At 31.4% G+C, this 19,671-nt stretch overlaps 1 pseudogene; it reads right to left on the reverse strand.

Moving 5' to 3' along the window:
* Nucleotides 1-47: 47 nt before the first annotated feature.
* Nucleotides 48-13,223, reverse strand: LOC125422958 (BTB/POZ domain-containing protein At5g17580-like; annotated as a pseudogene).
* Between the last annotated feature and the right edge of the window lie 6,448 nt (nt 13,224-19,671).

The following is a 19,671-nucleotide window of genomic DNA, read 5'->3' on the forward strand; positions in this document are numbered from 1 at the left end:
TAATAATTTGATAAATCAACTAGGATGGAATTAGAATTATCAACAAGTCATACCAAATTTTTAGGGTGAACCTTCTTCTTCTTCACTTGGCAGTTGTAGTTGTGCATGGTACTAATGCATCCAAACTTCCTCTTCATTTCTCCCCACAAACTAATTTTCTTTTTCTCCATGCCAACATTCCTTCTACAACCACCTTCAATCTTTCTTTTCATTATAAAGCACATTCTTTCAAGTTCCGTAACCTTTTCGCTCATTTTCTCCATTTCTCTCCTCATTTTTTCCTCTCCACAACCATGCTCTACTTCCTCCTCCTCCTTATCCTCTTGAGCTTTGTCATCAGAAAAGCCTTGAACCTCCTTCATAATTGTGTCTCGAAGTTGCAATTGCCTGAAAAACAGTACCTGAACCACCACTCTTAGAGGCAATCTTTCATTGTTGCCAGCATGTTTACAAGCTTCATTGGACATGCTTCATTGGCAACCTAATACCTGACGTGCTTCCTGATCTTTCTCCGACGCTGTCAAGTGCCTATGCTTGTTTAAGTAGATATCAATAGCCTTGTACAGTCCATCAGAGCTTCGATGTCTCCCCAATGATGCTGCAACCGACATTTTTTCTAATGTAATAAAAGTCTCTTCCTTCAAATCTATGTCACTTGCAACTTCTGTCAAGAACTCTTCAATGTGTTCTGCCACTGCAATGGATTTTGTTATATTTGAAGCAGATATGCGTGGAGCAGAGAAGCTATCATAGAAATATTTTACAATTCTCTTTGCACAATCAATCTCATATTGCACTTCCCTAGCATAGCCTAGTATGGTGTGAGGAGGTCTTTGTCTTTCGCTTCATCAAGTAGTTTTCCAATCCTCATCTCGAAACCATTTCTGCAACAGAACTAGCTTCCAGGAAAATTGCAAATCTCATCATTTCAAATAATAATGTGCGAGGAAGAAGTCCTTGACCATGAGGCAAAAGCCTCTCAACTGCTTCAAGGATTTCCTTTTGGGATTTTCTCCTGCAGATTGACACTTTTTTCCCCTCCTGTGAAGCATGAAAAGACCCATTTCTTTGCATAATTACAAAGGGATGCCATCATATACTCAGTTGGGACTCCACGCTGACTCGTTTCGTGGATCCCAGGCTCATAGAGCTGAAGAGAAAGTGTCGTCAGATCCTCAGGCTTCCAATCAAGGACAAAGGTCCTTCTTGCATTTGGCCCATATACATCACCTTTGTCCTCACTATCACCTTCTACATACATTTTTTATTGGATCTCCAAGAAGGCGGGGACACTATACAAGGATCAATTAGGCCAAGATCCATGGCTTGTGGAAGAACATTTTCTGTAGATTGGAAAGTCTTAATTTTTTCATTCCAGCTATGGAGTATTTTCTGCTTAAAATGGGTCAGAGTTTTCAATAGCAGATTGCTTCTACTGTGACTTTCATCCCCAAGTAGTAAGCAAGACAACTGAGGGGCACAACATTTTCTGTGGAAATTTGAAGCTCATAACCATGGCAGAATCTTGCTACAAGCTCAAAAGTTTCAGGATTCGCCGGGATATATCTGAGAAAATGGAAAAGTCCTTACTGGGATTTCTCTTTGAGTAAGGAAGCAAGTATGGATGACTTGGCAGCCAGAAGTTCCTAAATAACATGAAAGATTGTTATTACCCATTGAATTAGACAAGGGAAAAGAAGGAGGAAAAGGTAAAAACTTAAGGATCTCATAGTAATTTCTTACTCTATTCAAAATGAAAGGCACACCACCTGCACAAAGCCGCACAAAAATTAAATGAAGGCAAATTATTTACCAGAAAATGTGGAAAAATTAAAGTATAAGAAATAGAAGCAATTAAGAACGTTATATTATACCATGATGAGATATCTCTGCTTTTCCTTTTGGTCACATTCGTGTAAGTCCTCTGAATATGCAGTTTTTGAAAAAGTAGAATTCCTGTTGGGTTCCTTAGTCTTACTAAACACCTGTAAAGGGATTGCAGAGCCAAGAAACCTAGCTGCAGTAGGCCTCTAGCTTGGCACCAAACCACAGTATAGAGCTGGAATTAGTACTTCAATAACTTTTTAAGCAACTCTAAAACTACTAATTAGAATCTATGGCTTATATTAAAAGAATAAAATATTGAAATACTTTGTAAAGGTTATTTTGAAATGAGTAGAAAATGCTCCAAAAAGGAACCAAATAACGGTGAAGATGGTTGAATCATATTTGGAGAACTTGAATATAAAAAATAAAAAATAAATAAATATATATCAACAGATGATGACTAAGTAAATTGGAGCAATACTCTAGAATGTGACCCATCAGATGTTCAAATTCTTCTTGAGGCTCTTTGACAAAGAAAACTCCATTGTTCAAGATATTCAAGGACAGAGGAAACAAAGAAAAAGATTGTATTCAGATTGTTGCACCCACGCTCGAATCTTTTCAACGTAAATATATATGCATATGTATATGATAAATGGTTTATGCATTTATAAAGTGTTAAAGATAATATAAAATGGAAACTCACACAGAAATCCCAAATTCTCAAAAATGCACTTGAAACATTTGGTTGTCATTGTATGTTTTTGAAAATTTTACTAGTCTTCCTCGTTTAACAATTTATAATATAACTATCATGTAATTATAGCTAAATTGGTTTTCAACTTAGAATTCCATAGCTTACTTCAATTACTAATTATTTCATTGCCATGGTAAGCATACAAAAAAGGCAACAGTATAGGCTAACAGGAACATTTACTATTAGTCATTTTGTTCTTCCTACAAACCTTTTATGCTACAACTTATAGTATATTTAATTTCTACAATCTTGTAGTTATGTTAATTTGTAATTCTATTTATTAGTTATTGTTGTTTATGAACTATTACCAATCAATCAACCCTGGTCATTCATTGCAATGTTGAATGGAAGTCGAAGATTATTATTTTAATGTTATAGAAGTGTCTATATATACATATATATAAATACACATACCAAAGGTTTAGTCCCAGATACAAAGGTGACTTGTCCATTTTTGTTTTTTGTTTTTTGTTTTTTCAATTTTTGTAAAATTATCTTCTTCTTCCTTTTTTTTTTTTTTTTTTTTTTTTTTTTTTTTGTAGTCATCACCAAATGAACCAATTGGTCATGAGATTGAGTTATTCAAGATGACACATTGGACACAAGAAAAATGATGGAACATTGTTATAGCTAAATCAAAATATGTAAGTTTTACTTATCACTCTTTAACTATTTATCTTATTTTACTTGTATTATACCTTATAATAACATTTTTATACCTTTCATGTTTTCAGATGAGATAGTACGGGTACAAGAAGCATAAACATAACATACACAAGGTGGTGCTTCTCCTAATTCTACTGTTGCACCGGTTTTAAAGATAAAATCTGACATTCGTGCACAAGTCCTTGGTAGAAAGGTTGGATTTGTTCCTGGTGTTGCAACAGCTCCGAGAAAGACCTATAGCAGGCAACTTAACTAGTCTACCCCTTGGTTCATTACAGAATTTGAAGATTACAAGGTTGAGGTAAAATGACTTTCACAAGTTGTGGATCAGCAGGCAGCACTCATTGCCAGACTTTTTGTATTATTGGACGTGAGTCAGCATCTTTTGGGTTCAAGCCAACGGCTGTCTCCTTTGCGGCTGCCACCACCACCACCACCTCCTACTACAGCTATGACTTAATTTTATGGTTGATGCTTGTGACGTGCATAGCATTCAAAGTCACCTACACATAGTTTTTGATCGTATATATAGTTACAATGCAAAATATTTGCATTTACATGTACTTTTTGGTATTATGGTTACAGTAATCACACATCTTTTTGCAAAACACTACATTCACAAGTTCTTTTTGACATTATAGCTAAGGTGCAAAACATTAGAAATCAAGCTATAGATAGGCGCTTTTGATACACTACTTTATGTTTGCAGTGTAAATATATAAATGTATGCAATGACAAATATGTGTAGGCAATTACATTTATAATCCTACAATTAGTTTTATAATGAATTGTTTTTTTTTTCCACTACAAAAATCGCAACGACAAAAGACGCAATTCATGCATCCTACAAAATAAAAGCCGACGCTTCACGAAGCATCGTCCGATATGGTGTCGCTAAAATTATAAAACAAAAGCTGACGCTTTAAAAAGTGCCATCTAATGTTTAAGAAAAGCCGATGTTTTTTATTAAAAAAAGTATCGTTCAATATCTCCAAAAACCGACGCTTTTTAAAATTAGCATCGCTAAATGTATAGTAATAACTGACACTTTTTTAAAAAAGTGTTACTAAATTTACAACAATATCCGATATTTTTTAAACAAAGTGTCGGTAAAAGTCTAAAAAAAGCCAAAAGAAAAGTAGATACTTTTAAGAAAAGCATCGGCTATTGATTAAATTTTTAGCAATGCTTTGTTAAAACCGTCAGTTTTTTTGTTAGACTTTTGGCAATGCGTTTTAAAAAGCATCGCTAAATGTTTATATAATAGCTGACGCTTTTAACAAAAGTGTCGCTAAATATTTACATAATAGCCGACACTTTTAACAAAAGCATCACTAAATATTTACATAATAGCCGACGCTTTTGCCGACGCTTTTAACAAAAGCATCACTAAATATTTACATACTAGCCGACGCTTTTAACAAAAGCATTGCTACATGTTTACATAATAGCCGATACTTTTAACAAAAGCTTTGCTAAAAGTCTAACCAAAAGCTGACGCTTTTAACAAATGCATTGCTAAAAAACTTAAACAAACCGATGCCTTTTTCTTAAAAATGTTGGTTTTTCTCCTTTAGCGATGCTTTTACATAAAAGAGTCGGCTTTTACATAAAAGCGTTGCCTTTTGTCTTTTTATTTTTTTTATTTTTTTGGGTTTGAATGGTGTTTTAATTTTGTCAAAATTAGATTGTTTAAAAGCTAGCTTCATACAAAATAATTGAAAGACAATAAAATTTAAATAAATATTTGCATAACAAAATACTATTTCAAATACATTAAATACTAACTCATGTAATATTTTTATAATTTAGTCGACTATTTTATATGTACAAACAAAAGCAATTAAACTACCATGCATACATACTTATTGAGATGAAAGATTTAAGATCATAATTGATGTTCATTTAGCTCTAAATTGGTTGACATCTTTTTGTGACTATATTTATTGATATTTATTTATTATTATTGTTATTGTTTTCAAGGAATATTTGTTATGTTATTATAGTTTATATTATACAAAGAAAGATGCTAACATACACATTATTAAATCTACAAGGTACATGAACACTTTTATATATACATATATATTTATATATAAATATATATTTTTTATCAATATGGGTTTAAATTTAAACTCATAATCATGGTATAAAAAAACTGCAAAGGGAGATAAAAAAATTTTTTTATCATTAATCACATTATAAATATATTTCCTAATAATTTACAATTGATTCATTTAGATGGGCAAAATACATTTTCCACTTTCCACACATATAGCATTCATGGTTAATTAAATTATATATACATATATATATATATATATGTTGACATTATTATATAAAAATTTGATATTAAATATTTAACATATGAAATATCATATTTCTAAATAAAGTTATTTATCATGTTAAATATTATATTTTTCAGTGAATAATTGTTCTTATGATTTGGACCCAAAAAAAAAAAAAAAAAAAAAGAAAGAAAGAAAGAGAAAGAAAAGGAAAATTTATATTGTTTCAAAAACCAAAATATGAATTTTTCCATATTTCCCATTTGTGTTTAGTTTGCTAAAATCCCAACCTCTCCTTTATATTTACATTTTATCCATAAATCATGAATGGAGAAATAATCAACAATATGATGGAAAATCTGAACCAAGATTATCTCCAAGATAGTTTTCAGGAGTTGAAATATTACAATAGTTGGATAGGATTAAAGAGATTAGACTAGGATTTCCTGACGATGTGGATAGAAAGATAAAGCATGTTGATTATGAATTAAATTGGATAAGAAAAGGCATAATTTTTAAATTAGAAAATTGGTCTAAATTAACCTTTCGGCATAATTTGCACGTGATGCATATCAAGAAAAACATTTGTGATACTAGTTTTGGAATGTGTTGGACATCAAAGGCAAATCGAAGGATACTGACAAAGTACATATGAATTTAAGGGATTTGAAAATACGAAAAGAAGTGCATTTGAAAGAAACTGGTGGTAAAATTTTGACACCTTTGGCATGTTTTTCATTAACAAGGGATGGAAAACATGAGTTTTGTAAGTTTTTGAAGTCTATCAAATTTCCAGATGGCTATGCTACTAATATTTCACATAATGTCAACATTAAGGATGGTAAGATATCAAGGTTGAAAACTCATGATAGTCATGTTCTTTTGCAACAACGTTTTCCAGATTGTACAAGATCTTACATTAGAAAAGAGGTTTGTTCAACAATTGTTGAGCTATGCATGTTCTTCTGAAAAATTTTGCACAAAATCTATCTATTTCCAACTTGGATATGTTATAAGAGGGGATAATACTTACATTCTATAAGTTGAAAAGAATATTCCCTTCTGCCTTTTTCAATATCATGGTTCATCTAACAGTGCACCTACTACTTAAGGAAAAAAATGGCTGTACTAGTACATATTCATTGGATGTATCCTTTTGAAAGGTAAAACCTTTGGTGATTAAAGTTAATCAATCAATTTACATTCTTTTATTATTTTTTTATATATTTTTTTATTAATTTAATCTATTTCATTCATTCTAGAGCTTTAGGAACCTTGAAAAAATATGTGGGAAATAATGCTCGTCCAAAAGGTTCAATAGCGGAGGGTAATGTTGTCAATGAGGCCTTCAATGTACTTTTATGGTATTGAAACTCGAGTCAATCGGCCACAACATAATAAAGATGGTGAAAAGTCAAACTGCTTGAACTCTTTCAATATTTACTTAAATAGTAAACTTGTTGGGGAAACCTCAATTTTTTGAAATGACAGATGATGACTACAAAAAAGCTCATTGGTATATCCTTTAAAGCTGCTATGAGTTGTAACCATATTTTGAGTGAGAACCAAAAACCTACCTATTATTTGATGAAGTTTAAAATAAGTAATTATAAATCCATAATTCTAATTATGTTACATTTTTTCAGTGAGCACACCCAATTGTTGAAAAATAGGGATGTCACGAATATTTTGCAATTATAAGAAAAGAAACTTCCAAAATATGGGTTGAAGAAAGGTAAAATTCAAGTTTAATATGTAAATATTACTAATTAATTAAAGGAATATTAGCAGCTAAACACCCCGAACTTTGTTAAGGTCGACATATTACACCCTAAACTTTTTTTTCTTAGCATTATGCACCCCAAACTTCCTATTTGCTTGCACTGTTGGTTTTTCTATTAAAAATTCATAATGGAATGATCACGTGTTATGCACGTGCTCATTGAACGAGGCTAGATCAGGTAATTTTATTATTCTCAGATTAGAAATTAAGGCTTCAAAAGTGGAATTTTAACCTAAATTTTGAAATGCATGAGGGAGAGTGAAATTATGAAAAATGGCGGAGCCAATGTGAGAACGGGACAGTAGCGCTAGAGAAAAATTGACTAATAATTTCTTTATCGTAGCTCATATTGCAAAAGAAAGCACTTTGTGGAGACATTGCAGCTCAAGTTGCAGCACGTGGATGAATTTTCATTGTCGAACATTAAGAAAAAACTGATGGACCAAATTTTCTACCATTGTGGAATGCCAGCCATGAAAAGAACTTCATAGACTAACATTAACCCAGGAACGAGATTTCATGGGTGTCCAAAATATAAGCTATATTATCATTTATGTTTAAGCATTTATGAAAAATGTTTAAGAAATCTGTAAACATTTTTTTAAATGTATGTAGAAGAAAACAGAGATCATCTTTTAAAAATATTGCATCTTTCACATTGTTGAGTTAAATGACAATTTGAGATCATTATGAGGTAGGAAATTTTGTTTCTTAATTCCATTACTAGTAACTATTTGTTAACTTTTTTAGGCTATGTTTGTAGAAAAATGTGAGAAAAGAATGTAGATTTTTTGAATGGTATAATCCACCAATATGTTAGCGTTCATTAAAGGTGATACCTAGACCACTAAGAGATATTACAAAGTTGGAGGAAGATAAAGCCAGAGTGGAAAAAAATAGTTTGTGTTGGATTTGTTGTATGTGTATTATTGGTTATGTATGTAATAATGACCAATGGAGAATGTAAACAAGGGATAGTTGATCCATAGTACTATATTATTCAAGATGATAGCATATGTTAGTATGCGTGTACCAACTATATGTTTAGTATCTATATATATATCTATATAATTAGCAGCTTCTATGAATGTTTTCTCGTATTTATTTCAACCTTGTGAATACATTTACCAGCTTGTATTTACTAGCTTCTTGTTTATATCAAATATATTTGAACATTGTATTTAGTATCCTCGTTCATATTTTTAGGGTTTATCCATCTTGTAAAAAATTTAGTCTGTTTGTCCACTTTATAAATTTAGTTTGACCAAAGAATTGAAAACTATTTGGCCAAAGAATTGAAAACTATGTATGGAAAAAGCAATACAAGACAATATCATAAAAGTTAATTTATGTATACATCCCAAAATATATGACCAAGTGTTTAAATACATGATAACTTTTTTACAAATCCAAAATACATGCATACTAAATCATTGTTCCCAGTCCATGCCACCACACACATAAACTACCCTAAATAGCACATAGACAACCCAACTATAATAACGTGACCTAAATAGTCATAAAAGATCAACTTCACAAAATTCACAAACTACCTTAAACAACCATATACTATCTGAATTTTACAACACAAACAAAAACCAAGTTGTATTAACAGCGAAAACAAATAGCCATTGGTTGTCCTAGATGGTCTTTTAACTCGCATGCATAAAGCATAACTCATTAACTTGTGCTCATTGTTTGCTAAAGTGGGGTTGCTCTGCTCTTTGTGCTCCTCATTGCCTCAGATGGGGCTACTGAGCTATTGATGCCTAGAATTGAATAGAAACATGTAAATTGACAAGATAATGCTATTACTGATATTGAAATTTAAAGAATTAAACATAATTACCTAGAACTTGGATTTGGTTCTAGATACCTAAACAACCTCATATTATGCCCTCGCTGACCACATTTACTGCATGTCATCACGACCTCTTTTTTTCCCAGTGTCTTCATAGTACCAGGTTGTTGCTCATCTGACTCTTTCCTTCTTACTTTTCTTAGCCTATCTAGTTGTGTTCTAAATGTTGGTGGGTGCAAAAAGGATATTCCAATATTATGCCACAAATCTAGGCTACTCATTGGATTGACAATGGGACTGTATGTATATCTTGAGATAAGCACATTTTTTGTACCAATGACGTACAAAGGATTTAGATTCCATATTTCTACTAAAAATGGCAAAAATTGTATGGGAATTCTACTTGTTAAATCCAAGTACCTATAGGAGCATGTGTTTGCCCTTAAATTTATAACATATTGATTTTCAAAGGCAACTGTAATCTGAAATTTCATCTTACCAGCTCATACTAATATACACTACCTACTATCAGCCTTCAAAGGCACTAGTTTCTTGAAAATCCTTGGTTCGATCTCTCCATTCCACTTAGCAACTGCCTCTCATTTGAATGTCACTCTTCTCATGATCTTAAACTTAATCTTTTCCAACAAAATTAGAGTAGGCTTATCCCTTGCCTTCATTATTGATCCATTGAATGCCTCACACAGGTTGTTCAAAAAGATATTACTAAAATGTGATCTAGACCAATATCTACGAGGTTTTTTATTCAGCTATTTAAATGCATCATGTGATATTTCCTTTAATTTTTCTATCTTAACTTTGAATTGTCGCACTGTTCTTGCCTTGGCAACAAACCACAACCTCTGCTTTTAAGCTAAACATTTGTCACAGTTGTAGGTGGCACACACATCTCGAACTTTGTAACTACAATTCTTCTTAAACTTTATTGGTCTTTGTTCAATGATTACATAGTCCCTCACTGTTTTTCTAAAATCATTTGCATAACTAAACAACATACCAACCTTAAACTTAGGATCTCTCATATCTATCTGAGCATTACTTAAGAAAATGACTATTTAATGTCTTCTTTATCACTAGATGACCTGCTTATCAATACATCATCATCATACTCATGATCAAACTCAATATGGACTTCATTAGTAGAAATAGTGGGATTTCTGGGATTTTGAACACCTGCGAACTCAACATTACTGTCCACATTATCCCTAAATATAACCTCATCATCTGACAGCTCATAATCAGATTGCTGAAAATCAGAATCATCATCATCCTCATTATGGCCATTATCATTGAAATTACAATGACTACTACCCTTATACTCATTGCTACCAGTATTTCCCTAATCATTCTCTTCACCTGCACTAACATGCATGTCAAAATCAAGCCAATTATTTTGTGATTAGGGCTCATTGCCACCAATATTGTCCTGATCACTCTCTTCACCTGATGTGATTCCACCCGAGCCCGCTCCATCGATAACCCGCTGGGGTGCTGACTCGACACGGATGAAGACTAGGCCAATCACAAGAGCTCATATTAAGAGATTTAAGGAAAACCTGGGAGTATTTATACAGGGGGTAATCAATCTCAACAGAGCTTGTCCATACTTGAAGATACAAAGCCTATTCTAAGCATCCAAGTGGTGGAAGCCGATACGGACCCGGGTGACGGTTTTGGTACATTTTGGAGTCCGAAAAGCATGAAATGGTTCCAATGCTTTATGGGTTCAATACATATGCCTAAGAGGTCATGGAATCAAGTTAAAGCAGCCTCAAATGCAATCAAAAAGGGCTTGCATGGACAGCATCAACAATTTGGCCGAAGTTGCTGTATTGCTTGCTGGCTTTACTGTATTTTACTGTATTAGCCTTTTCTTATTTTTCTAAGCATGGGCAACGTGTAGGACTTCATATTTAGCTTATTTGGCATCCTAAAAAGAATCTAGAAGCTGATTTAAAGCTCAAATAGGTCAAAGATTGATCAAAGTCAACTTGATCAAAAGGCTAGCATTTTTAGTTTCCTAATTTGTTTTTACTTTTTGTTTTAGGAAACTACCATTACTTTTTGACTTTTATTTATTTATTTTCTAGACAAATAACTTTAGGAAGGTTTTTATTTTATTCTTTCCATTGTAAATTAATTAATTCCTAATTTAATATAAAGGAATTAATTAATCAAACTTAGATTAGGAAAGGAAGTATAGTTTCGGCCAACTAGGTTTCTTTATGTGTGGTGGCCGGTTTTCTTTATGTTCTAGGGTTTTATTTCATGGCTTTGTAGCATATTTGAAGGCTTATTTTTCAATAAGAATACAACTTTGATTTGATTGAGAAAATACTTGTGAGATTAATTATCTCTTTGTTCTTTGAGAACACCTAAAACACCATTAGAGAATTGGTTGTTTTAGCTTGACTTATCAATAGGTTTTCCATCCCCTATTGTGGCGTCTACATTATACCAAGGTTTTTAACCACAGGTTGGTTAGGGGTTGAGGTCCATTCCATTAGAACTTGAACTTAATTAAAGATCCGGGCTAATATAATACGAGTTTAGGAGCAGGTCGTTCTAGGTTCGTATCATCACCTCCCCTAACATGATCATTCTCTTCACCTCAACTAACATGTATGTCAAAATTAAGCCAATCATTTTATGATGGGGGCTCATTACCATCAACATTGCCCTGATTACTCTATTCACCTCCCTTAACATGCAGGTTAAGTCATGAATATCATTTTCTGGTTAGGGAGGAGTATCTAAACCTGACTCTTGGGATTGGTGTTGATTAGTTTGGGGTTCATGTTGGTGGGTGGCTAGGTTCTCCTCCCAATTTTGAGGTTCACTAGTCAAAAACCCAAAGGCATTTGCTAAATGAAATATGTTTCCATAACTTCACTATTAGACACAATAGTGCACATATGAACCACATCCTCATCTCTTAGTATCCTTACCAAACCATCATTTAGGCTTTTCTTAGAAATCTGATAGAAATGAGAACATTGACCTTTGTTTCCTAATAGCTTTGCAAACTTATCAAAGCTAAACTAACACATAATGTCAGCATGGCAATAGTCAATAAAAATAACATTCCCTCCTAAATACACTATCTTACCCATTCTATCAAATAAGTCACCACCATGGTGAGCTTTAAGGGTAAAGTACCCTGGTCCAACAGCTACAGCCGTATTTTAAAATACAGATAAAGAATAAGTTAAAAGACATATGGTGAAATAGATGCTAGATAAGAAAACCTAGTTGTAAACAATTAGATTCTTATTTCTCTACCAATCACACATTTATTTGGCATATTGCATTATTCATTTGAATTTTAAAGTATTTTAATAATTAATTCAAGCGTATTATATATACACCAACCATAATGAAGTTATTAATTCATTTTACACACATACAAACACAAACTTTCTAAAACAACCTAAACTTGGGACCAATCTCACCAAGGGAAACCCAGATTTAGGATCATGCCTCACCCACCAATCCAACAACAAATCAATTTAATACATAACTTATGTGTGCAGTGGGAATAAGGTTTTTAAAAAAGATAGGATATGGGACTCAGAACTAATACCAACCTCTTCTCATTTTCATTTTTCAAATCATATGCAAAAGTTTCAGAGTGTAAAACCTACAACCCAAACAAAAATGTGAAAAATTACCTACAACCCAAACAAATATACAAAAAATTTCAAAGCCACTAATGATATTTGGGATCTTATTCTCCACGTTCTTCATCTTTCAAGTACACTTCTCGTACAAGCTCAGCTCCTCAAATCAGCTCATCTTTTTCAATTTTTGTTTGCAAAAACCCCTCTCCGATTTTTGTTCACCCTATGTAAATTTTCTTCACCAAAATTTAACTCTAATCAAACTCAACTCAATCAAACAAATTGGTGAATCCTTCAGATAAATCTCAGTCCTTTTTTGCACTTAAAATCCTAATATGAGGAGACCATTTTCTAGTCCATGATCACAAATGCGAGAGGCATGTCACGGGACTTGTGAAATTACCTGATCTACCCTCGCTTGATCAGTACATACAAGACACATGATCATTCCGTTATACATTTTTAATAGATAAACCAACTATGCAAGTAAATAGGAAGTTTGGGGTGCGTAATGCCAGGAAAAAAAATTAAGGTGCAATGTGTCAACCTCAACAAAATTCGGGATGCTTAGCTATCAGTATCCCTTAATTAAAATTATATTTTCACAGATAAAGAATATGGATAGATGTAAAGATCCAATGGTAACTGATTAGTTGTACTCATTAGCAAGTAGTCTTGATTACGGAATAAGATCCTATAGTGGATGTGTTGAAAATGGAGCTCGATATTGCATAAAATTGTGTGATGATAGATGTGTCACTCAAAATTGTGGAATTTGGGTTGAAGGTGAGCATGATGGTGAATCTTGTGACTTCTATAATGTGATAAAAGACATTCTTGTGCTAGACTACAAGTCCAAACACTCAATTTTACTTTTTAAATGTTCATGATTTGACACAAAGGTGGAAAAAAAAAAGATGATCACAGAGTGTCAAATCACAAGCATAAATGTCAATTCATACTGGTATAAGAATGGCCATTTTGTACTTAAATCTCAATCTAAACAAGTGTTTTATGTGGATGAATACAAGATGGATCAAAATTGGAAAAAAATTTGAAAGGTGCATCACTATCATCTATGGGATTGTCCAGACCAATCGGATGAAATTAATGATCGTGATGATTCAATTGAAGTTGATGAGTTAGATTCTTATCAAGAAAATGATTCGATGGATGTTCAAATATTATTTGAATCGATTGATATTGAACTTCTCAATCGTGAAGATATTGAACCAATAGAAATAAATTTGAACAATGCAGTAGTAGATGCAAATAATGGCGCGGAGAGTGAAGACACTGAGGAGTACAATGAGAAAACCGACAAAGAAAATGAAGATGAGTTGTTAAATAGTGGTGAAAATGGTGAGGATACTGACTCATTTGCAAAAAGAAATTTTTTTTATTTTATTGTTTACTATGTAATGATTTTTATTCATGTTAAAGATGATCATGCTCTATTTTAAACTAGTTTAATAGAACTCTTGATTTGTTTTTTTAATATAATTTACTGCATATATTAATTACTTAATATTTGTATTATCACTTAATAATTCTTTTATGGTTATATTGTCATCATTATATGTATACTCTGATTTTTTAAAGTTTTATCACAATATAATTATATTGCATCAAGTAATCACCTTGGACATGTTAAAAATTTTCATTACTTTCCATATACTAATTACTTGTATTGTCTTTGTGTAATGACTTCTATTTATGTTTAAGATGATCATGTTTCATTTTTACTAGTTTAAAAGAATTCATGTTGTCTTTTGAATATGGTTTACTGCATATATTAATTACTTATATTTATATTCTAACTTAATAATTTCTTTATGCTGATATTATCATCAATTTCAATGTACTTTTATTTATTAAAGTTTCATCGCAATAAAGTTATATTGCACCATATTATCACCGTAGACAAGCACCTAATGAGAAAAAAGAGTACATTTTTTATTTTATTTTTTGTTGCAATTGGTTACCTGTGGAGTGTTATTGTTGCTAATATGATGTTTCTTAGAGTGAGTTGGGTGGATTAGATTTGATTATAATGAGGGTTTACATATATAGGTATATTCGTTTTTATTCTAGTCGTAGCATTTATAGCAACAGTGATTTTATTTCCTTTAATATTTTACATTGTGTAAGTTATTTTTAGATTGAGAATGACTTGTATATTTGTGTAGAGTTTGTTTTGACTGATAATTAATTATATGTTTTCTGGTTAAGTTTATGCTCAATCATGAATGTAATTGGCTTAATAAAAAATGTTTTATTGGTGAAATGGTTCTTGTGTTTTTTCAAGTTTATCCTTCCTTTCTAAATTTTATTATTGCCTTTGTTTGTGAATGTTCACAAATGCATTTATTATTTTTGGCGAATTTGAATGGAAATGAGGGATATTTATTATAGAATACTATTGTAGTTAAATCAGATATGCACTTTTTTCCCCCAGTATCAATAAATTATATTAATTTTATTTTGTTTGTATCTTGTCTTCCAATAATTTTTTGTTTATCTTTTTTATATTTAAGAATAAGATAGTATGATTACAAGAAAATGAATATAGTTTATGGTACAACTACAAGAAGCATGAATATTGGTGCATGCTTTTCAAATTATATTGTTGCATCTGATCACAAGCATAAATTATATTGTTTTCTTTATTCATATTATATGTAGATGCTTTTTCTTGAATATTTTATATTTACAATGTAAAGTATCTAATGTGACAACAATTACATGTAAGAAAATTTATAATAATATAGTTAGTGTTATAAATTTTGGTTAAGCAGACAATTGAAATTATATAATATTATTAATATTTATTTTGTTTTATTTTTTAATTCAAATTATATGAAAGATCAAATAGGAACCACACATTGATCATGCAAAATATTTTGAAATGCATAGACATAATTCACTACCAATATGTTGGTTGCTGAAACTATATTTCACCAACCAATTTAACGGATACTAAAATAAAGGTTTACGGCAATCTAATATTAGTTATTGATAATGTTGTTTCTATGATTGAACATGGTTGTTGATACATCTTTTAATTTCACTAATCGTTAGTAACCAATTCTTGGTCACTAAAAAAGTGATGCAGCGACTAAAATTTTTGTTATTGAAACGTGTTTCAAATTTGCAATGATTATTAATAACCACTACATTGGTTAGTGAAACGTTTTGAGTGACCAATTAGTAGTCACAAAATGATAATTTTGCAACCAAATATAATTAGTCACTAAAACTATAACACCTCGTCCTAAAGTATATTGGAACTTTTTTCATGGTGATCGAGTTTGACCAAATTGATCGACGTTGACTAAGTGGGTCCATGTTGACTTTTTATTCCAAATGGAGTTTTGTGTTGACTGAGCCACCATTGTGAAGTAAGCATTGATCCGAGTTCATGACTAATAACATGTCAAAAACGGAGCTACGGTTTGGAAGTTATAAGCAAAACAAGTTGTGGTCCAAACTATTCAAGTAGTATGATGTTTAACTTTTTATCCTTGTGAAATTTGGTTTTAACTCGTATATGGTTGTAAAATATATATTGATACAAGTTCATAGACTAGTGTCATGCTTAATTTGCACATTTGAATAAAAAGTTATGGACCTGCAAAGTTTTTTTATAACTACGTTACCATGTACCAATTTGTGTGTATGTGCACAGTGCCCACTGACATTGTGCCATGTGTTAAAAATCTAACCAATCTTATGAGTGCATAGTGGCAACCACAAGTAGTTTTTATTGGTTAAGAGGGGTGTGAGGAGGGGAGAGAAAGAGGAGAGAGAGAGGGAGCGAAAGGATAGAAAAAGAGGAGAAATGAGAGAGAAATCGGCCACTACTAGTTCACCATGTTCCAGCCACAATCGGCATGCACGTGCAGGACCAACAGGTCAGTGACCATGAAATCGAATGACTAGCCAAGTTCCATGGCAAGCACGACATCAATGTGCGGGGATCGGGAAGATTTCCAATGGCACTGCTGAAAGCTTTGCTAATCGATTTCACTCAATCCAACCACCCATTTTTGACATCACCAAAACCAGCTTTTTATCCACCCTTCGATCTATCTTCCCACCAAGTTTCAAGGCTAGTGGCTGCCAGATGCGCCGCTATCTGCAATGTTCACAGGTGACCACAGTAGTTTATCGGAATTCTTAGTTCCAGCAAGTTTCTGACGAAACCATCAACTTTTCCCATTATTTTGATCCATATTGCAATGGATTGGGAGATTCAAGGACATTTAGTTTCAACGCTTCCTAGTGGGACTCTCGCCACCACCAGTCCGATCTTCGAATGGTAAGGCCCAATCTATGATCCTTGTGTTAAAGCGCCGTTTCGGTATAAAATTTTTGTATTTTGGACAATATTTGTGTTAGCTCTCCAGGGATAACCTGTGTATATTATACATGATTAAAATATTATTTTAATCGGTACTATTTGTTGTTGATGTTTTAGGCACACGTGTGAATGGTGGGACCGATCCAGTGGAGGTTCTCGAGTGATCCAGACATTTAAGGCAAGAGATCCTCTTGCAAAAATATTGAATTTATGTTATATGTTATTTAAAATTCTAAAAATATTATATGTGTTTTAAGAATTAAGAAATTATTAGTTAATTATATTGTGCTATTTCATGTGATTTTAAATTTATTCTTTACGTATAAATTGATTTTATGGTTTTAGAGAAATTATTGGTGCTTATTTATTGTTGAATTTACCGTATATTTATTTGCATAATAAAATGCATTTATTTGGATGGTTGAAAAATATTATATGTCTAATAATTAAGAAAAATTGTTATTTAAATTTATGATGTCAATTTAGGTTTATTTAAATATGCATATTGCATCAATTTTATATTTCGGTTTTAAAGAAATTATGGTTTTAAACTATTGTTAAATTATTGTTAAATTTATTGTTGAATTTATGAATTTAACTCTATATGAATTTTATATGGCTCTTGATATTATTTTTGGTATAAATAAATTTTAAGAATTTGAGAAAAATATTTATTTTAAATTATTGTGCTCAACAAATATATTCATGCATTCAAAGATTTATGAATTCTGTTTATAGTGGTAAAAATTGATATATTTAAATTGATGAATTTATGATGATGGTTTAAAAGAATATGTGGATTTTTATCGATTTTGACAGATGCGTTAAACCCTATGGCATTTAATGAAATTTTTTATATTTGTGATATCTACTTTTTTATTGGTTTTAGATACACGATATGATACTGGCATTCTATACTACATATGTTTAAAACACGCGAGTTTGTATGGTTGTTTTATGAGATGCCATGAAACTGAGGGTTGACAAGTATTACATAGTGAACATCAGTCGTTCCCTTTCACGGCCAAGATGATTGTTATAAGAATCGATACCATTGGGACACCAAGACGGCCATTTGCAAGTTTCTTTTTTTAGCCTCCCCATCAAAGTGATACTTGAGATGCTGGATAACTCCTGGAACCACTGGTACATAGTGTAGTGCGTCAAATTGTTTTCTCGACATTTTCAAGAAAAAAAAATCTTTTAAATGTATTTAAATTTAAAATGCAGTTAATCATGTTTTTATCATTTATTTCAATTGGTATTTTAAAATGTATTTCACCATATTCCATTATTTATTTTATTTCTTTTAAATTGATGCTTTAAAATGTAATTTATTATATTTTTATCATTTATTTCAAATTGATGGTTTACAATGCATTTTACCATATTTTTATTATTCATTTTAAATTGATGTTTTAAAATATATGTTTTAAAATGCATTTTATCATATATTTATTATTTATTTCAATTTGATGTTTTAATTTAATTAAAACATTTCTTTATTGCTTAATTTATTTATTTAATTCAATTTTAAAAATTATATATTGAGGTTAATTTCGCTTTTATAGTAAATTTTTCTAATATAAATTTTATTTATGATTTATTTTAGCTTATGATATTTAATTCTAAAATTGATAAATTGTTCCTAAATTATTTTCAATGTCAATTTTAAATTATTTTTTTATTTCCTTGATTTTTGAGGTATAAAAATATTAGGTTTCATGAAAATTGTTTTAAAGGGGAACCTTTCAAACTGACTAAAATTGTGAGGGTTTTGAGTGAAAATTTTAAATTTTACTTATTTACTATTTTACATATTTATTATTTGTTATTAATCACATTTATTGTGTATTGTTATATTATTACTACTATTTATGTAGTAGTTGAGGTCACTTACTAGGATGATTAGAATTTTATGTTTTTAAATCCGTTTCCCTAGGTCTAGGTTAGTAGGTGTTGACCTCAAGAGCGAGCTCAATGTCTGTTGCTCGTGCAAAAGTCAAGGAGTCCTTCTTTTTCTTTCTCTTTCTCTTTTTCTTTTTCTTTTTCTTTCTTCCTTGTAATATTTCTTCTCTATCTTCTTGTTTATCTCTTTGTTGTATTAAACTCTGTAGTGATTGTAAACCCTATGATAGTATGCATACTGTGTTAGATGTCTATACTGTGTTAGATGTCTATTTAATTAATATTATACTTGTTCTCTATATTGTATTATTATGAAGTGCTGCAACTTATGGAATCTTTTGTAGTAAAGCGAGAGGAATAAGGTAGTGCTATATAGAAGTTTGTTTTTCTATGTATGAAATTTGATGGATAATCTAACCTTTAAAGGAGATGTTGCCGAATTTTCCGTTGAAAGGTTCAGTAGGATTTTCCTGGGATCAGGGGGTCGTCTAGGGTTCCGGCAAGGGATCTTGGATGAGTCTTGACAAAAACTAAGCTTTTAATGACCAAAGCAGTTGTCATTGAAATGTCTTTTAGAGACCAAATAACTGGTCATTGAAAATTAATTTATGCAACCAATTCCTATTAGTTGCTAAAA

Source organism: Ziziphus jujuba, chromosome 5 (assembly GCF_031755915.1).
Source record: "Ziziphus jujuba cultivar Dongzao chromosome 5, ASM3175591v1".
NCBI lineage: Eukaryota > Viridiplantae > Streptophyta > Magnoliopsida > Rosales > Rhamnaceae > Ziziphus > Ziziphus jujuba.